The 25,388-nt window shown below is 32.9% G+C and overlaps 1 protein-coding gene across 2 annotated transcripts in view; it reads left to right on the top strand.

Annotated features, from left to right (window-relative positions):
- LOC134727164 (sex peptide receptor-related protein 2-like) overlaps nucleotides 1-25,388 on the top strand; it is a 54,236-nt gene that overhangs the window by 12,438 nt on the left and 16,410 nt on the right. Inside the window, exon 1 of one of the 2 annotated variants that reach the window (XM_063591548.1) lies at nucleotides 16,371-16,902. The exons of the other annotated variant lie outside the window; for it this stretch is intronic. The gene's annotated coding sequence lies outside the window, so the exon portion shown is untranslated. Of the gene's footprint in view, nucleotides 1-16,370; nucleotides 16,903-25,388 lie in introns of those variants that run through there. 2 annotated transcript variants of the gene reach the window in all.

Raw genomic sequence — 25,388 nt, 5'->3', positions numbered from 1 at the left:
GAACAAAAACCCCATAGAAAAATCATCAGTTTATCAATAAAAAAGAACAGAAACATTTAAACTTACTTTTAAAATGTTTTTATTTTATTTCCTAGCGAGCAACACCAACACAAATGTCTATTTTGATCTCCGGCGTTGTTCAAAATTCCTCTGACGTTGCTTTTTCAATTGTGACGTCAATCACGTGCAGCCCATGTTCTATTCTAATTAGAACATGGCTTTGTACCCGAAGCTAAAGAAGCACGTCATATTAGAATAGTGAATAAATTTCAATCAAACTGTTATGACATAATGCTTTTGTGCACCACTTATTTCACTTTTTGATTATAATGATTTCTGGGAGTTCCCGTACACTAAATTTGTACTTTTATATAATGATTTTAACATCCCCAATCCACTACTCTCGATCAAACTTCCACTGTGTCTCCCCATGAATCAATGCCTTTATGCTCCTCCTATGTAATTTTGCCATTGCTTTATTTAAGGGTTATTGTCATATAAAAGGAAAAGATACCGAACTCTGAAGACAATTTAAAATGAAGACCGTAATCAAGTGGTAAAATCAAAAGCTCAAACACATCAAAAGAATGGATAACAACTATCATATGACTGACTTGGTAGAGGCATTATCTTATGAATAAATTGGAATATCAAACCTGGTTTTATAGTTAGGTAAACCACTCACTTACTTGTATATTAATTGACACATTATCATACTCATGCTGATATGATATTTTTCTCTACTTATATTGTGTTTGGTCCGAATCCTTTTGTGTGTTTTCCTTACCAAAGCATGGAATTTGCAATTGATCTATTTAGGGAACCCAATTTGTATTCGCGACTCTCCTTTAATTCTTTATATGATTTATAGATTTTATTTTCCACCATTGTAACCATGTTAATCAATTGTGCATCTGCTTTGGGTTTTTTTTATCTCAATTACCAAAGCAAATACTTGGCATGGAGCGGGTATCATTTTGTGAGCTTTGCTCATAATATCTGTACATAATATTATGTATACGAAACGCGCGTCTGGCGTACTTAATTATAATTCTGGTACCTTTGATAACTATTTACACCACTGGGTCGATGCCACTGCTGGTGGACGTTTCGTACCCGAGGGTATCACCATCACAGTAGTCAACACTTCGGTGTTCACATGAATATCAATAATGTGGTCATTTTTTTTTATAAGTTCCTGTATACAAAACATTGAATTTTTCGATAAACTAAGGATTTTCTTATCCCATACATAGATTACCTAAGCCGAATTTGGCACAACTTTTTTGAATTTTGGACCATTAATGCTCTTCAACTTTGTACTTAGTTTGGCTTTACAAATATTTTGATATGAGCGTCACTGTTGAGTCTTATGTAGACGAAACGCGCGTCTGGCGTATTAAATTATAATCCTGGTACCTTTGATAACTATTAATATATTTCTTTGTCTTCAGAATTGCGAGTAAAATTCTACAGCTTTCCTTTGAAAGCAGGAGGAAGTTGGGGCTAAACATATCATAATAGAGGAACCAGATAAACTTACTCACTGAATAATTTGGTGACTATGTTGAATGCATCTATATCATCGAACGTGTGATAAAGGGTACAACAGATACAGGTAAAACTGTCTCTTTTCTTGAATTACATCTAGCACTTGACAATGAGGGGTCATCGTGGTTGAAAACAAAACTTTATGACAAAAGTAATGATTACAGCTTCCCAATTTTGAACTTACCATTTCTTTGAAGTAACATGCAAACCTGCATGATTATCAAGTATATATCTCATTGTTGATATGATATTTCAGGGCTTTTATTCCCTATCATGATTTCCTTGATAGAGAGATCTGCTCACGAGGAAGCTATTAAAACAGAGTTCAAAGTGGTGAACTTAAAATCATCCCTCTGTACGTTTTACGCATGCCTTCACGTGTTGGTAAACAGTTATGGAATATCCATTTCACTAATAGCGGATATGTTCCTAATGTCGTCATCACAACCTCTTTTTCCGAATGTGACCTATCGTATTAGACTGTTTGTCTATTAGTCTTTTTCTACTTTAGGCATGGCGTTGTCAGTTTAATTTTAGCATTTGAGTTTGAATATCCCTCTGGTAAAGTTCGTCTTTTTTATAAAAAAAAACCCCCAACATGTACATGTATGGTACTAAAAAGGGTTATACGGATTTTCTTCTACAATCATCAGGTAAGCTTGGCTCAAACGAATTCAAAAAGGTCTTTTACATCAAAATTTGCATTGGAACCTGTTTAAAATGAGGAAAACGGTCACAAATGGTTGTCCTTTTCCCGTTTTTGTTGTTGTTATGTATTTTTTACATCGTACGTCCATATGTCCAAAATTTTGTTTCCATTCTTTTACTTATAAATTGCCTCATTCAAATGTTGCCTCACAATGCTTGTAACAACAAAGCACAGATCAAGATTAAATTTTAATGGCGTCACTTTCACCGTTCTATTGTTCCGGCCCATTCACTAATGGAAAAATTGCTGATTTGTTTTGTTTCCGTTCTCTAAATTCAGTTTACCTCAACCAAATGTAATGAAACTTATACAGAATGATTATAAACAGACAACACAAACCATGTTTGAATTGAAAAGGTGGCATCACTTTTATCGCGACAGAGTAATGCAAATTTACAAATGGAAAACTTTATGAATTTTTACATTCCGCTCCCTAACTTCAGTTTTTCACAACCAAATAATATGAAACTTACACACAATGCTTACCACCATATAGCACAGGTGGCGTCACTGCTACCATTTTAGAGTAATGCCCCTTTACAAATGGGTAATTTCCGAATTTTTCATTTTAGTTCTTCAGTTTGGAACAATCAAATTTTAAACAATTTATGAACGATGCTTATACCACAAAACTCAACTCAAGTACAATTTTGAGTAACTTCGCTTTTACAGTTCTTGAGATACGTCCCTTTCTAATGTTTTATGCAAGCGAGGGCATCATTTGTGTCAAATGGACAAATTCCCCGTTAATATTAATTTTTGTTTAAATTTCTTCTTCGTTTTTGTTTTACAGGTTTCTAAGTGGCTTTTTCTATGTTTTGGAGTAGTGTTTCGGTAATTAATTGTTACACTTTTGATCCTACACATGTTTCCACTTGAGGAACTATATGTCAGCGTAATTTTATAAACAATAATAGTTATGTGATGTTAATTACTCAGTATATTATTACTGCTTGACTTTGCCACGAAATATGTTAGTTTAACACATTCTCTTCACTATAATGACATACACATTTGTCTTCAATTGCTTTTTAACTACATACATTGTAGTATATATAATATATATATAGCCTTCATGGGAATATAAATATATTAATCAGTTATGTCATTTGAATTTAATTCATAAACCGACTTTTGTTCAAAGATGTTGAAAAGCACTTGCTTTGACTTTAAGGCTGTGAAAGTCTGGAGACCTTTATGTGGATGTCTAAAATTGTAGCTTAGTGTTCTATGTCATGATGTTTCTGTCAGTTCTTTGATAGTATTTATCAAAATTCATTCATAACCTCTTGGCACGGTATAGGCACTTATCTTGATATAGCTTATTAAGACTATAAACTGTCCTCTAGATGCATGGTTCTCTTTTTTCAAATATTTGTTCAATTGCTATTTCTTTGAAATATACCCTACATCTAATCTTGTTTTTATCTTATACCACATATAATTCTATTTCCTATAAAAGACAGCATCATCCCATGAAAAAAATCCGAAACTGTTTGTAATTTGCACGTTTGGATATAAATACATTGGCGTAGTGTTACAAAGTGAATGTTTTGTTCTCCCGTCGATTAATCACCATGTTAAAAGGTCACGCAAAGTTTAATTCGCTTCAGATAATCAGGCGAACTTTTGTACATGCTGACTTTTATTGTTCCGTTAACAACGATTTATTTACATCAAACAAGAATATAAAGACGATATGAGTTTGCAACAGAATCGTCTGACTATACATATCCACGTTTTAATCTTAATGCGCTGCACTAGAGTTACTTCACTTTGATATCATGTTAGATAATGCACAAGCAATTTCATTCGAATGCATTAAATTCTCAACAATAATAATAAAAAGTAACCTCTCAGACGTATTTAGGAATTACTTTCAAAAGTGCAAAATACTCATGTAGAGCGAACGAATTGTACTTTTTCGATGACTGACATTCGTTTTTTCTTTAAAAAATGGTATATTTGCTGAAAAGGAATACGTCTTGGTTTATCTAGATGAATACTCGTTTAAACAAATCGTTTCCGTTCTTTTACTTACTGTAAGTTTGACTCACTAAACGTTCTAAAACTTATACGCAATGCTTATTACAACAAAACACAGATGAAGATTGGATTTTGCGTGCGTTACTTTTGCCGTTCTTGAGTTATGTCTCATTACAAATTTTGGATAAATTGCTGAATTTTTTGTTTCTGCACTTTCTGCCTAAATCAATTGTTATGAAACTTATGCAAGATGCTTATTATAACATCACATAGTCTAAGCTGAATGCTTGGTTGTGTCACTTTTACCGTTCTAGAGTTATGGCACTTTATAAAATTATATGCAACTGGGGACATTATCTGTGTCCCCCATTTATTGTATGATATATTAAAACACAATTTTACAGAAGATGTAATCTTAACCTGGTTTGTTTTAGAAAAAAAAAAGTAACTGATTTTTATAGTTAGTTAATATCTTGTACTGTTATACCACTGTCCCAGGGTTGGGATCCCGCTAACATGTTTAACCCCACCACACTATTTATGTATGTGGCTGTCCCATGCCAGGAGCCAGTATAATTCAGTGGTTGTCGTTTGTTTATGTGTTTTTCGTTCATTTTTTTTTTTTATAAATAGGGCCGTTAGTTTTCTCGTTTGAATTGTTTTACATTGTCTAATCGGGGCCTTATATAGCTGACTATGCTGTATGGGCTTTGCTCATTGTTGAAGGCCGTATGGTGACCTATAGTTGTCTTTTTTATATGTAATTGATATATGCATCACGTGTGTCCGCGACACTACACGGTAGACTGGTAACGTATATGTTTGGAGTGATATCTAAGACCTGCCAGACCCTTTAACAGTCACAAAATTTAATTTCCTTATTCTTTCTTCTTTTTTTTAATTAAATTCCAACTAATTATTTAAAGTTCCGGGTGTCATCCGCTACGTACGGTATGAAGCTTAATGTCAAGACTATATTATATTTGTTGCAATGATAAGTTACCGGATTTATATATATATATATATTTTCTTATTCAAAGGCTATTCGTTGCATGCTAAAATGTCAACCCTCGATAAAAGAGGTATCATAAATTCCAGAATTCAAAGTTCAATAAATGTAGGTAAACTTGATCTGTATGACTAAAACCGTGATTCTAAAGTAGTATGCACCACAAGTAAATAGGGGTCGGGTTTCCTCAATTTGTTTTTGCCGACACATAATTTTTGTGACATTTTGATAAATCACGATCATTATGACATCCCTTCATTTATAGAAAATAAGACTATAAAAAATAAGACAGATGCACGAAAGACCGATTTCAGAGTTTAGTTTCTTAATTGACATAATTTCGACAGAATAAGGACACTTGTCATCAAAGAGTGTGTCGCTCACTCGCGCATGCTCGGGTAACATTTTATGATGGACATGTACGCATGTCGGGCATATGTTGCTTTATACCCGTGTAGGAAATAGAATAAAAACAGGTAATATAAGAAGAAAAAAATATATATATAACGATTATATTTCAAGCTGTATTTTCTTAGACTGAAAATCTCAGTCAATATAAACAAGCGATACTCTTCAGTCTTGCAAAATCGCCTAAAATGAACTGGATAGATGCTATTATAGACCATTGGCTGCCATATTCCTACAAATTTGTAACAGAAACAGTTAAATGTGAGACAGATTGAAAGGAAATGTCACAATAAACTTTATTCTGCTTTGTCTTGCATATTTGTACACCCCAAATCATAATACAATTCTCATTTTTCCTATCAGATTGTAATGAGTTTATTTTTAATTCCTTGACAAAGCCATTGATTGTCAAAGACAATCAGTTTATATGGATAAGTAAACTTGGACCATGTATTGTTTGTGTGTCTATTTACTGGGAGGATGCGGGTATTTATGGTCGATGGGCTCTGATCTATTAGTCACCCTTTCTAAATCATTGATATGGTCAGATATATGTTTTGTAACATTATCAAGAATTGTATGCCTGAATGTATTGTTGGTGCACGAAGAAACTAATTAACGACTATTTAAAAAAAAACATGTTATATACTTAGTAGGAAAGTCAATCGAATGTTATGTGTAATGCAATCAACGGTATTCGTTCTGTATCAGCCATCAGCGATACTATCGATTTCATGCAGTCACGATTGCACAGGATTTATCAAACCCTGCAGGAAAACAAAAACATATGTTTAAATTATATAACAAAGTGTAAATGTTCTGTTTCAATATCACACACCGCATCAAATCTCAACCAATATAATCCATCGAACAGAGCTCTTGTGATTATATATCGGTGTGTCTGGTCATTGCGAGTGTGCTATTGATAAAGTCAACTAATATTCTCTAAGTGCATCGAGTTATATACAAGCCTCCTTTATTCGTTATTATCCACGGACCAAATTCGATTCAGCAGTCATCAATAATGAAATATTTTTCGGAGTGAAGAATTCGGTCAATGTTTTTATGACGTAAAGACAAAAGACGAATCCACGACACCTAACAGTTATAATTTGGGCATAATTGATAAACTCCAACTAATACCAAGGTGTATTCGTTTGCTCCGGAAGCAGAAACAAGTTCCTATTTCAGTAGTACCTGTTGTCATTTGACGTATACCGACGTTTAAAGTATATTGTTTAAAGACGAAAACAGAATATTTATGATTTTTTTATACTGAAATATTGTATAGAGATAATGTAGTGTATTTAAGGTTAAATGTTGCCTTCCAGACATCTTTTGTAAATTGTATGTCGTTTGATTGCTGTCTAATTCGTATGCATCAAGCATATCTTTTTATTTATTATTTTTATTCGTTTAGGAATAATAAAACTTCTGTTTTATGAAATGTTGTTGCCATGCAAGACACTTCTTACTCTGCTATAACAAAGAAATCATTCCATTACACATTTGAGAAACTTTTTTTTATTACATATCTACATTAGGAGTCAATGTATTCTAATGTTCTCGTGACATTCATTGACTGTTTCTTGAGAACGTAAAACCAGAAACCAAGGGTTAATGGTGCAATTGAACTTGAATTTAGTTAGTAAAAAGTTAAAGTTGTCAATAGGTACCACTTCTAGCTAGTTGCATCGTAGTACAAGCCAGTGTCATCAACACAAATAAGTGATTCAGTAAGCATACATGTAAGTTTTGAGCGATTTGACCCGAATAATTCAGACCTTCTCCATGGCACCGCGTAGAACAGCAGAAAATAACGACAGATCTATTAAAATATAGACATGGCGTCAATGTGATGAACGCACAAAAAGAAAATATGTATTAACTACAGCTTGAAATCTTAAATAAATATTTACAAGATGTAATATATTTTCTATGAAAATAAATACAAAGCCAAAAACATACCGGCCAAATATAACATTATTTGTAATGTTTTGTGCAAACAACCTTCAGCCTATTTTTACATTGAATGTTAGTTTTGCAAATATTAAGATAAGGACGTGCACATGTTGTACTATAATCTACAGAAAACATATCAATCTACTGAAACTGATAACAAGGGTTTTTATAAAACATTTATATAGAAAGAACATTCACGAAACTCTGCTGAAATAGTACGTTTTAATCATTAAAAATGAATTTAAGGAATACATATTGTCACTACATGTATGCGTATTGCCGTTTTGAGTTTGCCATCATATTAAGTGCCAGTCTTTGTAAGAATCAGGCAATTTAAGGAAAAATCAAAACATGATCAGAAAAAATACACCGAGCTAATCATGCTTTTTAATACTAACCATCGTCCTGAGTTAAAAATAATTGGTCTTTCGTTTGTGTGTGTCTGGTAATATCAAATAACTTGGTTAGAAAATTGGTTAGAATGATAGCATATTATAGCAAATTACAGAGTTATCTCCCCTTATTCGTTAATTTCTAGTGCATTTCAACCAAATTGTATCTTCTATTACCAGAACAGATAATGGAAATAAATGTTATTTTTGTGCATAACTACATTTTATGAACTGAAATCAATGTCAAATTGGGTGGGTTTTTTGGTCATGTTTTCACCACTGCCTGATTCTTAGGCAGACTGGCACTTAAAAGATGAAAAGTTTCATACGTGTGACAACATAGATTTTTTGGATATTCTGAAATTGTTCCTGAAATTTCTATTCCTTCAAGTAATGAATGAAGCTGTATTTTGTATTATTCATTATTCTTAAAGATGATTGATTGATTGATTGTTGGTTGCTTAACGTCCAGTGGTCATAAAGATGATAGCGGTAAGGAGATGTGGTATGAGTTCCAATGAGGCAATTTTCCTTCCAAGTCACAAGATCTCCATTTTTGTACTTTTAAAGTTTAAAATTATTATGTCAGTTTCTTAAGTCTCAAACCGTTTAAATGAATTCATATTTTTTCTTGCATTAGATAGGATTTTACAAATGTGTCAGTTTTCCAATTTTTGTTCTCATTTTTTAACATTTTAGTAATTCTCAAGGTGGTTTACATAATTGATTATCAATTATTCAAACTATCATTTGTAAAATGAAAGATCACGATATGTTTTAGTTCGAATCCACAAGAAGGTAACAAATAGTGCCATACATTTACCCTTCAGATAAATTAAAATTAAAATCAATAATTGTGTAGTATTAAAGCTATTAATATTGCTAATTCGAAAGTCTTCTTAGTTGTCCTCAGTCTATCTTTTCATCGATCGCGCGAATAGAAAGAAAAGCTGCTCCTTTTACCACAATACCTCGTTTGGACTGCTTCACATGGAGATTAATCTTATCATACCCGCTTCTAGTTCTAGCTAATGTACTGAAGGCTCTGTGCAAAATCGCCAATTCTAAATTCACTGAAAATAAAGTTTTGACTCTTCGTTTAACCGATTGTTCGGTACTTTCATCTCTTACAACTTTATAAGATGTTTTAAATAATCATATTGAAAAATCACGTATTTTGAATTAATTAAGTAATACAATTTGTAGTGCCAAATACGGCTAAGGTTATCTATGCCTGGGATAAGAAAGAATCAAATAACTATCTGGCTTCAATTTTTGGTGCCACGGACATTGTGTAATCAATCTTTGTCGTAACTGTACTATAAATGTATGTGAACAATAACGCTCAGACGGAAACAGTACGATCTATATTTCGAGATAATAAAAAGCAATTTTAAGTAGTTTTTATTGTCGTAAGATGTTCCGAAATTTAAGTATAAGACAAAAAATGGTATTTTATATTTGACATTAAGAGTAAACTTTTAGTGATAAAAAAAAAGTAAATGGAATTCGACAATTATGAATGCCAAGACCACATCTTTAACTAGATAGGGAATCAAAGTTTATTATATTTTAAACATATGTGCCTTATATCTATGTTTAGATATACTAGATTGTTGTTTCTCTAATTTTTGTGCTATTTTCACATTTCCTGACCGGTGTGAGAAAAATAGTTCTCCTCACTAGTGAAAAATCTGTTCTCGGCAAATGATTAGTCGAAATTTGATTGTGACGTCAAAATGTTTTGTTTTCTTCTCAATTTTCCTATTGTGACGTCATGAAAAAAGGCGACCTTGCCTGATGACATCGCATATAAAGAGCACAATTTTCTGAAAATCTTTGAAAAAGAACGTTAAAAAGCATTAGAGAAACAGATTCCAACACTATAACTCGTGTATTACGATATTTCTCCACTCTCGACAGTTAAATTTTATTATTTAAAGGGCTCGGCAAGCCTCGCGCTTTAAATAATAAAATTTAACTGTCTCGAGTGGAGAAATATCGTAATACACTTGTTGCAGTGTAAGAATCTATATGTAAAAATTTTATATTTAAAGAAGATGCACAATTAAATAGCAACTTTTGAAATACTATCATGGAAAAAAAATATAAAATTATCCGACAATTATGACTTAGGAAATTATACATATTGGTGTTCGATAAACAAAACCACAGCCGCTTAAATGTAGTCTTTGTGTTTTGTTTCAGAATAAATCGGTCATATAGATTGTGTTGAGTCAGTAAATCGTACAGTGCAACATATTTATATTTTTCTAAATGATCAGAAATTCGTATTTTAAAGAAATAATAATAAAAGTCAAAAGACGAGTGGGGTTATATTGTTAGAAAGGTGTGGCTATCTGTCACTTAAATCCAAACCCAGATCCAACCATAATTCCTAATTCGTGATTTTGTTGTTGTAGATGACTGTAGAAATAACACATTTGTTTAACAAAAGATATTTCAATATTGCTATTAAAAAAACAAGCTGTGTCTGAGAATTTTCTATTTGTAGCAGCTAAGAGGCAATAGAATGCTTACACAACAATCATTGATATAAATAAACAGTAAATTGAAAATTGTATTAAAGTTATAATTTTAATGATAACATTATTATTTCTACCGCTTCCAGCAGTCATATTTGACGAGGTTTTTATCTTCAACTGCTTTAAAATAGTGATAACAAATAATATTTTATTTGAAATTGTATTGCAATTGTTTTTACTACAAAAAAACATTTGGTTATGTATGCTGTTTTAATCCAACATTTAAAAAAGTTAACGTTAGAGGGAATAGTAATACAATCAAATTGGTTCACCGTGGTATGATGCTTTTCCCTGGTATAAGCAAAGATGGGCATAAATTGCGCAAAAATACCGAATTCCTTTGTGCAAATTGCTGGCACTCACATTAAGCATATATTGTACATTTCAATTCTTAGTTTTACACCCTGAAAAAAAAGCAATTGCAGCCAAAGGATTCCAGCTCTTGTTTTAAAGTAACTTTAAAATGATAAAAGTACTCTACAGTTATGTACATGTAGTTTAAAAATTAAAATAAAATTAAAAAAAAAATTGATAAGAAAATACATGAAATATCCTCAATATTTGTTGAAATAAGATAGTTAAGCTAGTGAAAAAATCTTAATAGTGTACATAAAAACAGATATCGTTAAGCTGTATGGATGATGATAATAAATTAGGCGTACTATATGATCTTTGACACTTCAGCAATTTTTAGAAAATTGACACGACGAAAAAATGTAATGCCGATTAGAAGTATTAAATTTCAAAGTGCATACTTTATCATACATGAAGTACAAGCATTTTATATTTTTAAATTTGCGTCTTTGAGTTTACAAACCATAAGTTGTGTTCAGATCTTGATATCAATACGCTACATATGCTTTGTAGTAGTCTTCGTTCGTCCGTCAACACATACTGAATTATTGAGCTTCCAAAAAGCTTAAACTATTTTGGATCATGTATCGGCATGTGCAGTTGATCTTTCACTACTGTCATTTAAATCTGACGACATGTTATGGTTATGATACTTTTTTTTTTTTTGAAGTTTTATATTTTAGAATTGTAAAATACTAGTATAATAGTAATTACAACATGGCTTTCATGACTGTAACGTGATTCTGATCTTTACTATTTTGCGGAAGTTATGGGACTTTGACAATATATTAAATTTGTTTAACACAACAACATCTTTACCACAACTTCTATGAACATGTGAGCACAAAAGCTTCATATATTGGAAGGATTGTTTGTCAAAATGCATTTTTGATCATGATAGATCATCATTTCAATTGACAATTCTTGTGGTAAAGTTTTGCGACCATTTAAAATTTTTATCACAATAGTATGGATTTCAACTTCCCATTTGTCAACTTTCCATTTCTATATAGCAACACTCCAGCATCGCCTGCATACGGAGTATATTTTTAGCAGTTGATCCGACATTCGAGAAAATTGTTGTTCAGAAGGAACAGAAGGAACAGAAGGAACAGGTGGGGAAGTTAAAATAATTCCGTCGAAAATCAAGTTGTTTGACCATTATAGAATGAGGATGTTCTTGTATATACATATTCCAATCGTCGATATAAAAATCCCATCCTCCTTTTCCCCAATTGTGACTTACCGAATTATACTTATCACCAGGTTTCTACACACTTACCAGCAACACGACGTGTGCCATAGGTAGAAGAGTATCTGCTCATGAGATATCTCGATGTTTTTTGTGTACCATATGTGGAATATATCTGCACATGAGATAACTCCAGGTGTTTTGTGTACCATAGGTGGAAGAGTACATGTATCTACACATGGGATAACTCCATGCATGTTTTTGTGTACCATAGGTGGAAGAGTATCTGCACATGAGATAAGTCCAGGTTTTTTGTGTACTATAGGTGGCAGAGTATCTGCACATGAGATAACTCCAGGTTTTTTGTGTACCGTAGGTGAAAGAGTATCTGCACATGATATAACTCCAGGTTTCTACACACTTACCAGCAACACGACGTGTACCATAGGTGAAAGAGAATCTGCACATGAGATAACTTAAGGTGTCTAAACACTTACCAGCAACACGACGTGTACCATAGGTGGAAGAGTATCTGTACATGAGATAAATCCAGGTTTCTACACACTTACCAGCAACACGACGTGTACCATAGGTAGTAGAGTATCTGCACATGATATAACTCCAGGTTTTTTGTGTACCATATGTGGCAGAGTATCTGCACATGAGATAAGTCCAGGTTTTTTGTGTACCATAGGTGAAAGAGTATCTGCACATGATATAACTCCAGGTTTTTTGTGTACCATATGTGGCAGAGTATCTGCACATGATATAACTCCAGGTTTTTTGTGTACCATATGTGGCAGAGTATCTGCACATGATATAACTCCAGGTTTCTACACACTTACAAGCAACACGACGTGTACCATAGGTGGAAGAGTATCTGTATATGAGATAACTCCAGGTTTTTTGTGTACCATATGTGGCAGAGTATCTGCACATGATATAACTCCAGGTTTTTTGTGTACCATATGTGGCAGAGTATCTGCACATGATATAACTCCAGGTTTTTTGTGTACTATAGGTAGTGGAGTATCTGCACATGAGATAACTCCAGGTTTTTTGTGTACTATAGGTAGTAGAGTATCTGCACATGAGATAATTCCAGTTTTTTTGTGTACTATAGGTGGCAGAGTATCTGCACATGAGATAACTCCAGGTTTTTTGTGTACCATAGGTGGCAGAGTATCTGCACATGAGATAACTCCAGGTTTTTTGTGTACCGTAGGTGAAAGAGTATCTGCACATGATATAACTCCAGGTTTCTACACACTTACCAGCAACACGACGTGTACCATAGGTGAAAGAGAATCTGCACATGAGATAACTTAAGGTGTCTACACACTTACCAGCAACACGACGTGTACCATAGGTGGAAGAGTATCTGTACATGAGATAAATCCAGGTTTCTACACACTTACCAGCAACACGACGTGTACCATAGGTAGTAGAGTATCTGCACATGATATAACTCCAGGTTTTTTGTGTACCATATGTGGCAGAGTATCTGCACATGAGATAAGTCCAGGTTTTTTGTGTACCATAGGTGAAAGAGTATCTGCACATGATATAACTCCAGGTTTTTTGTGTACCATGTGTGGCAGAGTATCTGCACATGATATAACTCCAGGTTTTTTGTGTACCATATGTGGCAGAGTATCTGCACATGATATAACTCCAGGTTTCTACACACTTACAAGCAACACGACGTGTACCATAGGTGGAAGAGTATCTGTATATGAGATAACTCCAGGTTTTTTGTGTACCATATGTGGCAGAGTATCTGCACATGATATAACTCCAGGTTTTTTGTGTACCATATGTGGCAGAGTATCTGCACATGATATAACTCCAGGTTTTTTGTGTACCATATGTGGCAGAGTATCTGCACATGAGATTACTCCAGGTTTTTTTGTGTACCATAGGTGAAAGAGTATTTGCACATGAGATAACTTAAGATGTCTACACACTTACCAGCAACACGACGTGTACCATAGGTGGAAGAGTATCTGTACATGAGATAACTCCAGGTTTCTACACACTTACCAGCAACACGACGTGTACCATAGGTGGAAGAGTATCTGTACATGAGATAACTCCAGGTTTCTACACACTTACCAGCAACACGACGTGTACCATAGGTGGAAGAGTATCTACCATGAGATAAGTCCAGGGTTTTTGTGTACCATATGTAGTAGAGTATCTGCACATAATATAACTCCAGGTTTTTTGTGTACCATAGGTGGCAGAGTATCTGCACATGAAATAAGTCCAGGTTTTTTGTGTACCATAGGTGAAAGAGTATCTGCACATGAGATAACTCCAGGTTTCTAAACACTTACCAGCAACACGACGTGTACCATAGGTGGAAGAGTATCTGTACATGAGATAACTCCAGGTTTCTACACACTTGCCAGCAACACGAGGTGTACCATAGGTGAAAGAGTATCTGTACATGAGATAAATCCAGGTTTTTACACACTTACCAGCAACACGAGGTGTACCATAGGTGAAAGAGTATCTGTACATGAGATAACTCCAGGTGTCTTCACACTTACCAGCAACACGACGTGTACCATAGGTGGAAGAGTATCTGTACATGAGATAACTCCAGGTTTCTACACACTTACCAGCAACACGAGGTGTACCATAGGTGAAAGAGTATCTGTACATGAGATAAATCCAGGTTTCTACACACTTACCAGCAACACGAGGTGTACCATAGGTGAAAGAGTATCTGTACATGAGATAACTCCAGGTTTCTACACACTTACCAGTAACACGAGGTGTACCATAGGTGGAAGAGTATCTGTACATGAGATAACTCCAGGTTTCTACACACTTGCCAGCAACACGACGTGTACCATAGGTGGAAGAGTATCTGTACATGAGATAACTCCAGGTTTCTACACACTTACCAGCAACACGAGGTGTACCATAGGTGGAAGAGTATCTGTACATGAGATAACTCCAGGTTTCTACACACTTACCAGCAACACGAGGTGTACCATAGGTGGAAGAGTATCTGTACATGAGATAACTCCAGGTTTCTACACACTTGCCAGCAACACGACGTGTACCATAGGTAGTAGAGTATCTTCACATGAGATAACTCCAGGTTTTTTGTGGGGATCTTGTTGGTCAATCTTCATTTGTCTATGTTGTGTTTTGTATTCTCTAGTTCGTTTTTATGACTTTTTTCTTTATTTTTGCCCTGGCTTTGTCAGTTTATTTTCGTCTTTTGAGATGTTACCCTGGTATCTTTGGACCCTCTTTTTAATTTGTCAATTTCTGCTGGAGTTATATACTTATACGTGTCTTTTTGTAGCAGGCTCACACCTTCTGACTATTTTATGTAAATCGGCAGAGGACAATTCACAACAGAATAATATAGTGTCTTTGTTTCGTTTTTATTTGTCTAGCAACCCATCTAGATGTGGTTCCATGAATAGCTTTAGGGATATGTTTGCCCTTTCTGGGCCACTGAGATTGCCCCTGGTATTCGTTACGGTTCGTGTTGCTAAGTCTTTGATTTTTTTTAAAAGTTTTTTTCGTCGTTTTTCGCTTTATATCATGGCGTTGTCAGGATGTTTTTAACCCATGAATGTGTATATAACTTTTGTACATTTTGCTTCTCTTTCACATATCCTTAAAGTTTGATAAACTTTTCTTTTGTTGATTTTTGCATGTTGTTGTGATGCTGTGTATACCCCTTGTCGGATTGTAAGCATGAAGTGTCTCGGGAATACGGATTTTTAAAAAAATGTAATTGTCTGCTTTCCTGATCAATTTAGACAAATTGTACATTTTGGTCCAGTCAAGGTATTCTGTTTTCATTTATTAGAGCTGTGGTATTCAATTATATTAGAAAGCGTTTGGTCGATTTTTAATTTCCTGTATCAATATGAAAAACTGCATCTTGGACACAATACTTGTATTTTTTTAGTATGTCATGCAATGTTTGTCTGCCTATCGCTATACATTTTCTTATTAAAATTGCAAAAACTTTCAGTTTTGTAACAGGAAATGAATGTGCATTGTGGGAGCTTTTAAGAATGATTCAAAGACTCCAATTAATTGTTTAAGTTAAGATCATAAATGACACTGACACTGAATGAAATGAAGTTTGATAGAAAATTATCTTCTGATGTCAAATTGCTATAACTGTACTGAACCATCGCCAACATCGATTTAATACTTTTTATCACAGGAAGTATAAACTATAATTAGATTGTTAATTTTGAAAAAAGGAAGCGGTTTTTTGTCTGTTTTGTAACAGTAGCCGATAAATTTACGCTTCCATCTATTAGCCTAAAAGACGTTAAAAGCTAAGGGATGTTACGGAACCCGTTCGTGTAAATTTGACATGTTCTTTTAATTTGAGATAACATTGGTTTTTCAGCGTACTTTTAAAGTGTAGACGTTTATAAATACAAGTTCCATGTAAAATGTATGTGATTAACACTCTGCACACACAGAGTGCAACACCTGCATGCTATATGTATATCTACTTTTTAACTTGATAACGAATTATACACTTCATTTCATGTAGTAAAGGAGTCGAGTTTAAATCTAAACTTAGTTACGGAAATACAATACTTTAATTCACCAAAGGATGGTAATAGACAGATGAGGATCAAATGTATGATGAATAGCATACGAATGGTTTACTATGAGTTTTAGATGAAACATTGTACAATTATTTTATTTGAACACGCAAAAGGACAAAACTGATTATATATTTGACATTTCAATTTGGACTTATACAGATTAGGTTTTACCAGCCATTGTCAAGCGTAAGTACATATTCTAAATACAATTATTTTACAATTTTTATTTAGATATTTTATACAGATGTTTTTTTTATCTATAGTGCTGGCACTGCTTTTAATATGCCCACGTGGTTATGGTAGTATTAAGGAAAATTACATAACAATTTGTTTGCATACTACAGTATACACGGACAGAGCATTTATTTTTTACTAAAATATATAAGTTGTGTACGTATCAACATGATACATATTTAATTTACGAAAGCACCGGTTTTTAACTAATTAGATGGCCCAGTTCGTATATTGGATAAACCGTAAAAATAATTAGAAAATTCTAGATCAAAAAATTTTCATTAGGTTCTTTTTGAAATGGGAGAATTTATCAAAATAAACAGGAAAAGCGAAATTGTGACATTCAAACAAGTGGTAAGGTTTCTATGGTAATTAAATTCTTAAAACAGAGAACTCCCAACCACCCATCTCCTACGCCTTATTTTATTTGATGCAGCTATATATCATTTATCTCAGTGGGTATAATTCGCACAAGTATACAAAATGTAAATTAACAGAAAATCAAAAGAAATACTTTGGTTTTCATAATTGAATCAAGTTCGTATAAATATAATGTATGCGAGGATTGCGACTTAGACGCACTTGTAATTACATGTGTGTTATTAAAAGTTTAGTCGCTAAACGTCCAGTGGTAGATAGTTCATACATGTTCAGGACGACGATATGATTTGAAGAGGGTGGTAAAGGTTTTATGCGTGTTTTCCCATTTTTATTTCACGTGCATCCGTGAAAAGGGTTCGTTATTCACCGTGTTTCGAGAAATCGGGAAAAAGATCAACGTGCAAGACATTTTTAATTGTTCGTTTATCGTAAAATGGCAATTTTATTTCGCGTTCTTCCGTGCAGATACTCCCTTTACGCCCCTCTGTGAAAGGAGATATCATCAAAGAGCAACATTTAACATTTAGACATCTAAAGGTCAACATGCGGTCTTCCATTATTGAGGTGTAAAAGCGGTGACCAAGGCAAATTTGGTGTGGATGAAAAGATGTGTTTGATTCTTATACTTTTACTTAAATGCAACAACCAGGAATTTACCAGTTCAGTCAACTTGTTTCGTTCTATTTTGTTTTAAATTTTCACGGTTTTGTATTGTATCGATGTCACGCACAGTCATTCATTTTGCGTTCATTTGGACTTCTGTAAAACACGATGTATTTTATTTTGCCAAAAGAAAAAGGGACTCTTTAAGAACCGATGTAAATTAAAGAATTACAGTTGTATGATTTTTCTAAGAGTTATAAGTTATTCTGGAATTGAAGATGAAGATAATAAGAAGAATTCATATTGCGATTGTAGAAACAATGACATAATGAGTATTCCCAACGGATAACGAGATGTTAAATGTAAAAAACACAATACAGCATTAATTGCTCATCTTCATGCTATTACTTGTATTCCATTAAGTTTTTAACTTCATGATTAACCCGAAAAAAAACCCGCTAAAAATTAAAACGTGAATAAATATCGTGCTATGATATATATGTGTCTTGCATTGAATAACAATTGCTCACATATGTTATTGCTGCAAAATTTATAAGACCGGGATAATAACTGATTACCAGCTTCCTTAAGGGATCTTATAGTTTGTTCAAGATAGTATGATGCTCATGTATATGTGTTACTAGCACTATATATATGGGTTCAGGAAAGACTTTTGTTTTGTGCTTTGATATGCCTTTGTCTTAGTTTGGAGGGTGGTAGTACTATCAAATTGATTAGGATATGTTAACTGTATACAGCCAGCTTGGAATGTAAAATAGCAGTGGACAATAGGTCTATTTTCCCCCTTATTTCTGCAAGTTCCTTTTTTTTTTTTTTATCGTTACCAACAGACGAGCTACAAAAGTTACGATGTATTTAAAAGAATATTGGCAATAATGAAAACGTAAAAAAACCATCAATTATATTTTTTCAAAGAGAAATATCTTCTCCCTCCAAAATTTTGAACATCGAAAAATAACACTTTTGTAAAAGCATGGGACGGTCTTCTACTTTAAATTTAAAGCCGAAATTATAATCGGTAAAATAAAACATTTTCAGGTTTTGAGGCACAAATAATAAATTAATTGTGTTGGTTATCCAGGTATTTATGCGTGAAACTGCAATGAATGTAGCTTATGTGAAATATATATGATTTTCGAATAACTGGATATATAATTAATATCTACTGTCTATATAACGTACTGTGTATAATTATATAGTTTGCAGATTATGCTTCTGTTATGCATTTGTCAGCTGCTGATCTCGTCCCTTAAAACTTTGAAACTGTAATGCGAATCTAAATTATAATTAAGTTTCTTCTTAAAGTTTTCTAAAGATAGCAACAGGTATTAAAAAAAATCGCATTTTACTCAAACTGTTAAGAAAGGCAATCTAGTACATGTTTTCAATGTCAAAATATTTAACATTAAAAAAATATAAAAATGGAAGTAAAAATACACACCTTGGTGTATTTCAATTAATACAACTGGTAGAAGACCCCTCTTATATCTCGTCAGAAGTGATGTTCGACATACCTTTAGGTTGTATGAAGCCCAATAAATGTCAATATCTTTCTGTAAAAGGGGGTGCTCATTCAGTAATGTGAATATTTCCCTTTTTGTTATTTTTCATTATCTGGCATCCTTCTTTTCTCTGATCGCACTTTCTTACACCCTATGTCACATATTCCCACTTTTGCTATTTGATATATCCCACATAACCACTTTTACCCATTTATCCCAAAATCCCAATTTTTTACCCTCTAAAAATCCATCATTCCCATCTTTTTTACCCCACCCCTTATGACCGACTCCATCTAGAAAATATTGGTCAGCAATGAAATCATAGCATATAATTTTCCTTGATGGGAAATTCTGGAATAATTCAAAACAAATTGAATTCTAATTGAAGGAAACGATCACTTTCCGATGGTAATCATCTGTTAAAAAGCAATTTAGTTATACTAAATGTCAATAAAAATTATTAGATAAAAAGGATTTGAACCATATATATAGTGTATAATAACCTAACACCCTTGTTGACTTTAACAGTATCGCAGCCAGTGGGAATGCAAATGACTGTGGGAAGTGACAAAAAGGAAAACTATGATGAATCTTCAAATTTTCATGATATACATGTATTAAAGCACTTTTTTAATGTCAAATATTTTTTATATTGAATTTCTAAAAAAAAATCATCAATTGAAAAAATTACAATGTGAAACTTCTGTTGATTAAGTTTTACATTACGAAGAATGAGGTGAGTTTAATATTGACTATACAAATAAACCAAATCAGTGGGGGAAAAACGAATAAGCAGGATGACTTTCAGTTAAAGTTACGATTAAATGAATAAGTGAAATAACATGACAGCTTAAGAGTAATGGATTGTTGAGGACAAAAAGATATAAGGTTCATATGACTGAAAGAAAAAAAAGATAACATATTTATGAAAAAGGGTCTTTTGTAGATTGCTATAAGGCATGTATTTTCCCCACTGTTCAAGGCCGTGCGGTGACCAATAGTTGGCAATATCTTCGTCATTGGGTCTTTGTATATATGCTGGGTACATGTAGTTGTCTCAATTATACCAAGTCTTCTTATTTCATATCATAAAGCGTAAATTGTCTCGAAATACTTTTTTTATTCCCCGTCACATAAAAAAATGTAAAACAATTCAAATAAAAAATCAATGGTCTGATTGTATACAAACCAACAAACATAAAACATACATGATTAACAGTAACAACCGGCAACCACAGAACAACAGGCTTTTGAATATGGCAAAATCGTTAAATTTACACCGTTACTTTGACCGTAGTCCCCCAAAAACCTTGAAAGGGACAGAATATGACTTTGATCATGTATTAAGTACAAAGTTTTCCATGACGAATTTGTTGATGGAACATTTTGATAGTGACAACAGTGCTTTATCTGACGGAACACTGTATATTCATGTAAATTGAGAAACATGTTCTTTAATCATGTAGAGATGCTATCTTAAAATTTCACAAATATATATTTACGTTTGCACATTAAATAATAATTTGAACAAAAACGCCCAAGTGCAAATTAAATTCATCATACATTTACATTACGAAATAATTTTTGTATTTTCTTTTTGTAATTGATGTTGAAATGGTTTTGATTAAAAACATTATGTAAAAAGAGGAAGATTTTTTGCTCATGTATCATAAATACGAAAAACATGAACATTTGTAAAAATTCTGTGTCCGTACATATAGCAATATATACTTTATATCATAAACTAGGCCTTCTTTGTCTCTTTCTTGGCATGTAGTTTGGAAAATTGCTGAGCTTCCGTAAAGTTCAGGCGTAAGAATTGAATTACTATGAGAACAGTAAATTATAGTTTGTTTATTTCGGTATGTACTGATTAAAAGTTATTTTGACACCACAATTATATACATTATTCTTTTATATTATCTTTTAAAGTGTGCTGTTTGAAATATACCGGCAGAAACACGTTGTATATCATAAGTTATTAATGGAAATTCTGAAAATCAAAAGACGGTTTGTAAGTTTATCCTAAAATAAAGAAATAGATATTCTTTAACTCAACAGACACCCAAATTATAGGAGTGACCTTACAAACAATGTTTTATCAATGAATCTGCTAAACTTCTTTCCAGATCCCTGACATAGTCAAAAGCGGGATGTACATGTATGTCTCCTATTTAATGTTAGTTGTTTATGTGGAAGCCGGACAGTGACATACAGATGCTTCCATACACATCATTTGGACTCTTTGAGGGTAATTGTCTCATGGCAAACCTAGACAATTACTCCCTATCACACCTCCTTATACTTATTTCAATATTATTATACACCGTACTTTTTTGGAGGGGTGGGGTTCTTGTGAATCAGAACATGAAGTATAAAATTGAGAAAGGAAATGGTGAATATGTCAAAGCGACAACCACCCGACCATAGAGCAGATAACAGCCGAAGGCAACCAATGGGTCTTCAATGTAGCGAGAATTCCCGCACCCGTAGGTGTCCTTCAGCTGGCCCCTAAAAATATGCATACACCTTAAGCACGTTATTGCGTCAATGCCGTGAAATGCGACAGAGTAATTTGATAAACAGCTCTTCTATGAAAACTAACTAGTTCAGCTTTATGAAATTTATATCCATAGATTAGGCAGGTATAACTGTTTCCAAAAATATTAAAAATATTCTTTAACTTTTCATAATAGTTTCAAATAATGATACAAATATTACCAAAACGTCAAAAATATGCGTGTCAGACGTAACAAATTATTCGCAAAATAACTTTTGCGGGAATTTTGTGGTCTAATAAAAAGTTTAAAATCCGCGAAAATTCGCATGAATGATAAACGTCTAATATAATTTATGACACCATTGCTGTTTTTTTGTGTCGATCGAACGGTAAAAATTCATTTTTTTCAAAAATGAATATTCCTCGCCATGGTCAGGTTTCTGAAAATGGTAAGTTATCAAAATTTATCGCTTTTTAAAATATCAGATGATATAAAATTTTGTTTTTATAAATTATTCCTACAAATGTGCTTAGATAGACCATTTCAAATCCGGAATTTTACAGCACTCGCACCACAAATAAAAACGTATTGGCCTTGGGAAAATGTCTTGCAAGATTGTCCAATGTCGAATTTCGCCGCTTTTTACATAAACACTGTCAGTTTCAACGTCATTTTATTAAATATTCAATTTGTAGCATATAAAACAGTGCTTTTTCGTAATTGTGCTTTCAACCCACAATACGATAACATACTTTTTTATAAGCTGTTAAGTCGAAATGACTTCGTTTTTTAACAAATCAAATGTCTTGCAAGTTTGTCCACTGAGCAATTTTTTTACGTTTTGAACGTTTTCGATTCGGGACGCTATACATATTTATGTGTTTCAAATATTTCTAAAAGTTTGTTCTTTGTTTTGGTGTAAAACACCACATCATGTATAAGCGACATTTGTTGTATTTTATTGACCTGTCATCAAAGGTAGGAGAAGCCGGACATCAGGCGACCTTAAGTTAAAATAGTTGCAATAACTGTCGATTAGGATCGGAGTCGAACAAATCTCGCCACGAGCGTATCTTAAAATTACCATGCTTTTTATCACTTTATATGAACTGAATAATTAGGCCAATCATCCTTCTACATTTGTCCTAGGCCATCGAATTTGAAAGCAGTTTGTATTATCATATGATATATGAACGATATTTCATTGTTTTTAAATAACAAGTACGGTTCGATTTTATGTTTTAAGATCAGAGGACAATACAAAATAACCAAATTACAAATTTCGAAAATAGATAGAATCATAGAAACCACGATAAGATCTGCAATATATAAAAGAAGTTATAATCAAAAAGAAAATGAATAATCATCTAAAATGAAAAAAAACATATGGTAATTTGTCAATAAATAGGTAAAATATTAATTACAGAAAAGAAGAATTTCATATCCGAGACAGAGAGAATTAAATATTGTAAAGAGATAAAGAAACTAAAAAGAAAAGATAAAAAAATAAAAGTTACAATAAATATAAAGAAAAATACAACACAAGCCGAATCGGAAGTCCGAAAAGTTCATTTGATTGCGTATCTACCAGTAGCAAATATTTCATACATATTCAAGACTTTGAAGTATCCATATCGATCAAAAATGATTACAATCAAAACGAACAAAGTATACTCGATTACCGACGTAAAGCGTCAAATTTTGACGTTACCAATTGGGACGCAATATCGTGCGTAACGTCATAATAGTACAGTAATAATGGACGTCATACTAAACTCCGAATTATACACAAGAAACTAAAATTTAAAATGAACGTTGTCTTTAACTGAAATAGTCCTTATCTAACCCTCACTGTTAATTTAGTATTCTCATAAAAAAGATTTTGTGTATTTTAAGTTCTTTTTTTTTATAAAAATTCTTCAGTTACACCTGAAGTTAGTTAGAAATAAATCTCATTCAACTTATACAGATTAGATATAATCCCTTTTACCATGGAATTACAGGGAACCTAAACAGCGTGCAAGAGTGGTTATAACCCCTCCCCCCCAAAAAAAAAAGGTATCATCAAATAGATTGGAAAAGGTGACTCTTGGGCCTGACAAATCCCCTTTTAACCCATTCTACAACTAACCTGTCCATAATTTTACAAACAATAAAAACAACTTTTTATTTGAACATATTTATTGAAAAATACTGTTTTCGTATTCGAAGTATTTTTTTTCTCTTTCTCCCTATTTAGTCTGGTTATTTGAATATATAGTAAAACAATCAAATATATTGAATATTTATAAGTATAAAATCCCAACAAATGAATTCTTACTAAATAACACAATAAACAATACAAATTCGGTATGTAAAATTTACAAAAAAAATAAAATCCAAGTATCTGACACACTTCGTTCAAGTGTATAAGTATCTACTTTTAATATATACTAAATTAGATATAAATAATTTATACTAACTTCCTTCTTTGTTTCCACAAGTTTCTCAATTGCATACATATACCAAAATAAATATATGTTTCCAGCCCTCCTTCTTTACACATTCCTAGTATCCCCACTACCATCATTTGAATAACCGAGTACTGAAGAACTCCAACAACTTTTAAGCAATTATTTTATATCGTATAGCTATTTTAGTCACACTATAGTTTAATTTTTTGAAAATGAATTTCCTATATTTTTGTTTAAATAAAAAGGGTTCTATATTATGAGCTTACAGTGCTAATACGGGTATTGGTCATTTGTCTTACAAGAGACATACCCGTAGCCAGGGGGGGGGGGGGGGGGGGGGGGGGTCGGGGTGTTCGGACAAATAAGCACTGTTAAAGTCAATGTTCTGTTCGAATTGTGGCTGTTAAAGTCGAGTTTGTGAGTCCAACGAACCCCCCTTTGGAAATTTCTGGCTACGGGCCTGAGAGACTTTCACAATAGACATGCCTACACATATATCTATTGTTTTTGTTGTAGAACCTTGTTTTTCTTTCCTTTGTTTTTGGGGCTGTTATAGATTACACGTTTCTATTGAGTCTGCTCTACTTTCTGCAATTAAAAATATTTATGGTTGTCTGCTCTTTTCCTGGTATGTGCAAATATTGTAGCCAGATAAAAACTTTTCCTCCAATAATGTTACAAGTCCTTGACCAGAAAAAAACTTTTTTTTTTAAAGGGAAAAACAATGGCATTGTTTAAATACAGTATGCCGTGTCTTCAAAGTATAACATTACACATGCAGTTGATTGTTTACTATCTTAGATAGTATCAGATAAGTTACATGTTTGGTAGTGTTGTTTTTCAATTAGTTTGAATGTCTTAAATATAAAGCTAATGACGTAACACCCCAGATCAATTTTAAAATTGTATGTTTTGGATTTTTGCTGAATAACAAATACAGAAGTAAAAACAATTATGAGAATTATTGATAAAATTAT

Source organism: Mytilus trossulus, chromosome 1, assembly GCF_036588685.1.
Source record: "Mytilus trossulus isolate FHL-02 chromosome 1, PNRI_Mtr1.1.1.hap1, whole genome shotgun sequence".
NCBI lineage: Eukaryota > Metazoa > Mollusca > Bivalvia > Mytilida > Mytilidae > Mytilus > Mytilus trossulus.
This window is presented reverse-complemented; position numbering and strand designations above follow the sequence as displayed.